The 8,017-nt window shown below is 40.8% G+C and overlaps 1 long non-coding RNA gene across 1 annotated transcript; it reads left to right on the top strand.

Moving 5' to 3' along the window:
* Positions 1-1,646: 1,646 nt before the first annotated feature.
* Positions 1,647-2,970, top strand: LOC119739494. The gene is made up of 2 exons (XR_005272582.1): positions 1,647-1,688; positions 2,910-2,970. It is a non-coding gene; the product is annotated as an uncharacterized LOC119739494 (long non-coding RNA).
* The last annotated feature ends 5,047 nt before the right edge of the window (positions 2,971-8,017 follow it).

The following is an 8,017-nucleotide window of genomic DNA, read 5'->3' as shown; positions in this document are numbered from 1 at the left end:
TGCAGCAAGACCTTGACCTGCTCCAAAAGTGGGAAACACCAATCAGGAAACTGAATACAATCTTGGTGGAGAGGTGATCCCACATGACATAGAGGAAAAGGATCTGGGAGTTATAATCAATGAAGATGGGAAGACTAGCAGACAATGTGCAGCAGCAGCAAGCAAGGCCATGACTAAACTCAGAATCATAAAGCGCAAATGCTTCACAATGCTCTACAAAACTTACATCCGTCCCCATTTGGAATATTCTGTCCAAGCCTGGTGTCCATACCTTAAGAAAGATATCGCCATGTTAGAGAAAGTACAATGAAGAGCCACAAAACTCATCCCAGGCATCAAACATCTGAGCTACCCACAAAGATTGCAAGAAACAAAGCTATACAGTCTAGAGCAGAGGAGAACAAGTGGGGACCTGATAGAGACCTTCAAGATCATGAAAGGATTGGAAGGTATAGAGAAGTCCAAGCTCTTCTCAACCAATCCACACAGAGGCAGAGGACACAGTTATAAGCTGAATAAGCCAGCTCTGAAAAAGGGGCTGAACTGTAGAAAATATTTCTTCTCAGTCAGAGTGATCACAGATTGGAATAGTCTCCCATCAAGGGTCATAGAAGCTAAGACCACAAACCAGTTCAAGACGCAGCTGAATAAGTTTTGGAAGGAAAAAGGATGTGGGGTCGTAAAGGCATAAGCCTGATAGTTGCCCATCAAACTAATGTGACAGCTCATTTACATATTTCTCCTGTGCAGCGCCCTCGCTTGACCCTTAAGGTAAAGCTCTCACTTAGCCAATTGTCTTGAGTGAGTCATTCCACCACTAGCACTGGTACTGTAAACACCACACAGTGTCCTGCCACTTCTACACATGTTCTTAGGGGTCGCACTAAACAGCGTCAACACAGCGTCAACACATGACAGAAGCGTCAACACACCGTCAACACATCCAAAACACATTCTGAATTGACAAAAAGGGCATATAATTGTGAAACATACAATAAAGGACAATTTCCATTGGATTGAGTTTCCATTTCGTTGTTAAAAATATCGTATTTTCACGCGAAAAAAATGACCTTAACTTGCACGGCCGTTGTCCGCCATCTTGACTTCGCACAAAGCTTGGACTACACCATTTCAAGTAGGGGTGTGTAGGTAATGACATTATCTTGTCATAAACAACAGAGGGCGCCTTGCAATATTAAACAATAATGTAAATACCAACGAACAAGTAAAGAAAATTAAACAACAAAGGCAATTGCAGCGTAAACACAGCATTAAATTGTTAGTCTTTGCAGATATTTTTAACACTGGCGACCCCGGCCGCGTCCCTCTCTGTTGGTTTATTGTACAACGCTATCACCCTTTAGAATAATGGTATGGTCCGCGCTGCCATTGAGGCAACATGGCGGGTGTTCGGTAGCCGATTTCGGAGCGGCACGGAGAGCCAATTTTCTTGAACTAAAAATTGCGATTTTCAGACGTTTAACCTATTAATTTTAAGCACAAATCTTGTTTCTGTCCATACTGTATGGGTTACATACTGCTTTTGTCAATTTTAATGCATTTTGGATGTGTTGACGCTGTGTTGACGCTGTGTTGACGCTTTGGAGTGTGTTGACGCTGTGTTGACGCTGTTTAGTATGACCGGTTCTTAGTTAATGCCTCAAGATTTTGTGGATGACTCGACTGGGGTAAGAATTCATTTATATTGTTTTAATAGTTGTTCTTATTGCTGAAGTTCCTAAGTTTCTTTTTATTGAGACTTTGTGAACACTTTTTGATTAATTCTGAAGTTAGCTTGAGTATTCTTAAACTTTACTCTGATTACTGAATTTAAAGTGGATCCATCCTTTAATGGTCTTTAGGAAGCCCAGATTCACTGTGTTGTTGTATTTATTATTGCATATTTAGAAAAGATCATCCTTTTGATGACCTTCTGTGTTTAGAGATATAATCTATTTCCATGGATTTGAAGGATTTAGATTTCCCTAACTTTGATTATGTGTACATGTATATCCACTTTATTTCTTGTTCACATTTAGTTAACTTCTTGAGTACACAAAGTTCAAGAATAGATTTCCTTATTTTACTATATATTCCTCATCATCTATTTTCCACTTTTTTATGGACATATTCTTAGATTTATACTTTTAGTGTATACATTCATAGTTCCTTTGTCCTGCATAGATGTCCATAGTGCAGTGTAGTATAGCCACTGTTTAGACCCTTAATCCCCTAAGTTGCTGCATATATAATGAGGTGCACTCAGTTTCTTGGAAGGCACCATACCTTAGTACAGGGAGGCAGGAAGTCTGCCAAGTATGTTTATTACCCTGCAGAGATTTCTTTTGTCCAGTGTTTATTGGAGCGTGTGACCTAAGATACCAGTAGTGTCTTATTAGACTGGCACACTAGTCCTTAAGTTTATGTGATGCAGCATATATTACTCATATTTCTCTTTTTAAACTTAATTAAGCATGCCATCTGCATATTTGTTTAGCATTTATTTAGTTATGTTATTTCTCCATAGTCCTTTTTTGTGTTATTAATTCATTTTTCCTAAGTTAGTTTCTTTATGGATCCTTAGGTTATAATGATGAGTGGACTGATTTAAGTCTATGGTTTGCTGAGTCCATAGTCATATATATTTAGAGGTCACTGCACATGTGCTTTAGTTATTTCCTATTTTGTCTTTGCAAGTTAAAGCATTCACATGCCTTGTATTAATTCATTTTGGAATTTAACTTGACTTTTCAGTTAGAAGCAAATTGTGTTATTGAAATAGATTTATCTCTATTGATTGCATTATAATCCTTGAGGATTATTATTGTTCTTTTTATAATTTACTTTGCTGGATTGGTATTTCCTAAAGCATTGTATTTATATGGAATTTCTATTTTGTATCTTTTCAGGGTTTGTTTTGTTTGTGTAAGATGCAGTTCACCATTAAATGAACCAGACACAGTAAATGTACACCATCCTTGTCGTGTCACATTTTCCAGTGTCACACTAAGTGTAAGTGTGATTGGCCCATTGAGGTGACCAATCCAGGTGACAAATCAAAGTGCCCTGTGATTGGTCTGTCTGATGCTAGCCATGAGCTAGTCTGGTTCTCTGTTCCCATTGTCCTTCTGACTCCAATATTTTCAGGAGGTCCAGGAAACAGTCTAGCCAGGAGCCATGCACAAGTCAATTTTTTTCTGAATTCAAAATGTAGCCTCAAACATGGCGAGTGCGACGAGAATGTTTCCTGAACTGAAATTACTCTTTTCATCCCTTGGGTATGTGAACCTAACCACCATTTGTATTTCAATTCCCACTGAAGCCTACAGGGGGCGCATAAGGCAGTTGAAAACTGCTTTGGGGTAAAATCTGATGATTTTGATTGGGGGTACAAGTGAAAATGTTTTAAAAAAATAATTGGTAAATGCGATACTGTTATCAATCTCGGACTCTACTATCGCCCGACCATGTCCAAATGTCAAAAAAGGCGATTCGTAGAGTCCTAGTTACTCGGACTAGTGTACAAACCCTATGAGACTGGTCTGAAAAATTATATGTGTTTTCCAACTTAATGCGTCAATATTTTCCCTGCTAAATTTCACTTTTTAGGACCCTCTGATGGTTGACGAGTCATTACAGGGAGAAACTAGTGGTGTACATGTATATTGAATTCTTTCCAATAGATGAAAGAACCATAGAAAGTAACTTTTGGCACTTGGAAATTGCTTGAAAATATGTGACGTACACGTGTATTGGAAGACTTTCCCGACTGCCGTTAAAAGATAGCCACATCCTCAGACTATAATGTTACTCAACTTACCAGAAACAAAGTGTTCACTAGTCACTACAGATCCGCAACAATGGTGTTCTGAGCAGCTAGCTGATGCCCGCTTGTCAAGCCTCAGCAATCTAGTTGCGGCGCCAGATAGGGTGTCCATCATGTCCGTGCCATGGTGCCGGTGTGGTGTCTACATCGTGACCATGTATGGGTCATTCTTCATTAAGTGTCTACTGTCATGTCCCGAACCTTTAAGGCACTATAAACAAACAAAAAATACAGAATGAAACTTAGATTTTTAAGCGGTAAAATTAACTTAAACATGACTCTGATTATGTGCAGTGTTGAAAACTCTTAAAAATAATGGACAAGATGCTCATTCTTTACAATGCTCCCTCAAACCCCTTCAAAACGCATGTCCCGATGTATTTCTCAAAATGTACCAGCAGCCATAATTTGTAAAGTTAGCTACTTGAAAAGGTTGCTTAGGTCACTTGGACCTCTGAAAATCAATACGTAGGGGGGGGGGGGGGGGGGGGGGCTCGTGCCATATTTTCAATGGGGAGCACTGATAAAATCCTACAATCAGGCACACTGTATTAACTAAAAGTGTACAAATGCACCCTTCTCATTTAGGGGGAGACTGTCCCCATGTACGTTAAATTCTTACATTTTGCTAGTGCATTTTTTTTTATGGATTTTTTTGGGGGGGGGGGGGGGGGGGGCTAGACAAAAGTGGGGGGGGGGGGCTAAAGCCCCCCTAGCCCCCCAAGAACCACATTATTTCCTATGCTACAACACCGAAAATTGAGTATTTATAAAGTGACTAAAACTCCACTAAAGATTGCGCCGTGAGCTAATTATAGTTGTTGTGCATAATAATGAACACATCCCAATCCCATGAAAGAAACTCAACCTGATTTAACAAACTTTTTTTCTGATGTTTCAGAAGGCCCAAAGTAGACACTTTAGGCCCTATTTGTTGGTGTACAGTACCCTTAGTCCGAGTAACTAGGACTCTACGGATCTGTTTCCTGGCAAGCATCAGACAGACCAATCACAGGGCATTTTGATTGGTCACCTGACCAAAAGTGCCTTGTGATTGGTCTGTCTGATGCTTGCCAGGAAACAGTGTAGCCAGAGCTATGCACAAGTCTGCTTAAATCCAGAATTCAAAATGTCAGCCTCAAACAAGGCGTTTGTGACAAGGATGTTTCTCGACTTGAAGGTGAAATTTCTCTTTTCTTCCTAAAGGTATGTAAACCTAACCACCACCATTTGTATTTTCACTTCCCACTTGATCAAGCCTACAGGGGCGCCTAAGGCAGTTTGAAGATCGTTTTGGGGGTGAAATCTGACGATTTTGATTGGGGGTACGAGTGAGAATGGTAAAAAAAAATTAATAGTAACCGCAATAGGGCCATCGATCTCGGACTCTACTATCGCCCGACCATGTCCTAATGTTAAAAAGCGATCCGTAGAGTCCTAGTTACTTGGACTAGTTTACCCTAACGTAGAACGGCCCCTTACATGGCGCACTTGTGCGCCACACTGACTTTCATCAAATTCTAAACACTCCCGTTCATAAATCACGAGATTATCTACCCGTTACAAAGTTAATATAGAAAATTTTATTTCGGCGTGATTTTCCGATTTTATTTCAAAGTGCGCAGTGAACCCTTTGAAAATGTCCCGAAAAAAAATAGAAAATAATTTTCTGACAAACCTCTAGTTGGGTATGTAGGCCTACATGTAAGTAGAGAAAATAATTGTTTATCAAAATTTATCAACTTTATAGAAATTCTTAAATGTTAACTTGGAATTTTCCAAGATTTACTCAAGTGCGCCACGTTGGGGAACACTTACAGACTTAGACCCGTGAACGTGGCTTGTATACAACGCCACGTTCACGGGGTCTAGGGAACACTCAAGACGATTTGTGCCCAATTTCCGGATGCACCGTTGTTGAATTAGGGATTAAATTTCATGAAACCGAAATTGTTTACAGAGGTTAAATAGCAAGCATTAATAAGGTAAAAGTACCAGTAATCAGTATTTCACTGAATGAATTTGAAGTTTGTCAACAAAGAAGTTTGGCAACACTGATGTGGAACTGGAAAGTCGGGGTAAATGTCGAAGTGCGCCACGTTAGGGAACACCACTACAGCCTACTACAGGCTACTTCTACTTCTACGTCGATAATTGACAGTGCGTCCAATTGGATATCTCGTCAATTTGCTTGGCGTGCACGGTGTGGACTAGCCCCATAATTGTGGCCTATTTACTGGACTGCCTCCGTAAACATAGGCCACACATCCACATGTACAAAAACGTGTCGACTTTGCCAAATTTTGATTTTCACATTTAGGCTTAGTTTGTAGGATTTTTTTGCTTTAGAACCATACTCACCCTTTTTATAGGCTAGTCAGAAAGTGCTGCCTTTTCCAGATGTCTAATTTTTGTGAAATTTCATGTTGAAATTTTGATACACAAACGTGTAAAAATGAATCTGGAAATTTCACGAAAAATATACATCTGAAAAAGGCAGCACTTTCTGATTAGCCTATAAAGAGGGTGAGTATGCTTCTAAAGCAAAAAAATCCTACAAACTAAGCCTAAATGTGAAAATCAAAATTTGGCAAAGTCGACACGGTTTTGTACATGTGGATGTGTGGCCTATGTTTACGGAGGCAGTCCAGTAAATAGGCCACATTTATGGGGCTAGGTGTGGACTAGTCCGAGTAGCTTGGACCCAACTTATCGCCTTTTTAACATTCGGACATGGTCTGGCGATAGTGGGGTCCAAGCTAGACCCGTGAACGTGGACGAAGCCACGTTCACGGGTCTACAAGCCACGTTCACGGGTCTAGGTCCAAGCTAGTAATACTAGTGCGAGCTGGACAACACAATTCTGTCACTGTCCAAAAAACCAACATTTTCCAACAAAAAACGTCAGATTTCACCTTCAAAACGGCCTCCAAATTACTAGATACGCCAACTGAGGCACAAGTAGACATCAATAATTAAGATGGTTGTACTGAAGGTTATTTATGATCTGGATGGAAAGTGAAATTTCCCGTTCATTTCCGAGAGCTCCCCTCGCGACCGTGAACACATTAAATTTCCGATTCGTGTTAATGTTTGAACGACGCGATGTGGTCTTTATTCCCAGTGTACATTCGATGGTTCCCGTATCCCGAGTGCGATTCCGTTACCGAGCGCGCGCAATGCATCGATTATGATAATGTAGACTGGATCGCGTTAGTAAACGCACGTGCATTTCGAATGGTAAAAGGGAATCGGGAACCAGCTTGAACTGGTATCCGTCCATAAAAGCTGCCCTAGTTCCCGAACCCCTATTATCATTCGAAATGCACTTGTATTTACTAACGCGATCCAGTCTACTCATTATCATTATCAATGCATCGCGCGCGCTCGGTAACGGAATCGCACTCGGGATACGGGGGCCATCGAATGTACGCTGGGAATGAAGACCACATTGCGTCGTTCACACGAATCGGAAATTTAACGTGTTCACGATCGCGACGGGAGCTCTCGGAATTGAACGGGAAATTAAGTAAACTTCCGGATCGTAAGTAAACTTCAGTAGACCTAGTACAACCATCTTAATTATCGATGTCTACTTGTACCTCAGTTGGCGTATCTAGTAATTTGGAGGCCGTTTTGAAGGAAAAATCTGATATTTTTTTGTTGGAAAATGTTGGTTTTTGGGACAGTGACAGAATTGTGTTGTCCAGCTCGCACTATTATTTATGGAAGTGTAGATAGGACATGGTTAAAAATAAAACTAATTCGTACGTACGAATTACTAAACCGTACGTACGAAATACTAATTCGTACGTACGAAATACTAATCCGTACGTACGAAATACTAATTCGTACGTACGAATTACTAAACCGTACGTACGAATTACTAAACCGTACGTACGAAATACTAATTCGTACGTACGAATTACTAATTCGTACGTACGAATTACTAAACCGTACGTACGAAATACTAATTCGTACGTACGAATTACTCAGTGGCGTAGCCACGGGAGGGGGGGGGGGGCAGTGGCGTAGCCAGGAATTTTTTCAGTGGGGGGGGGGGGGGGCGGCGCTGGGGGCTGGAACATTTCAGTGGGGGGGGGTGTCATGTAGATCAATGATAATTTTTTTAGAAACTCAAAATCTCAGTGGGGGCGACTGGTGGGCGACAAGGTTTCATGGGGGGGGGGG

Source organism: Patiria miniata, unplaced genomic scaffold (assembly GCF_015706575.1).
Source record: "Patiria miniata isolate m_02_andy unplaced genomic scaffold, ASM1570657v1 HiC_scaffold_30, whole genome shotgun sequence".
Taxonomy (NCBI): Eukaryota; Metazoa; Echinodermata; class Asteroidea; order Valvatida; family Asterinidae; genus Patiria; species Patiria miniata.
The sequence above is the reverse complement of the archived record's forward strand: the minus strand, read 5'-3'. Positions and strand labels throughout refer to the sequence as shown.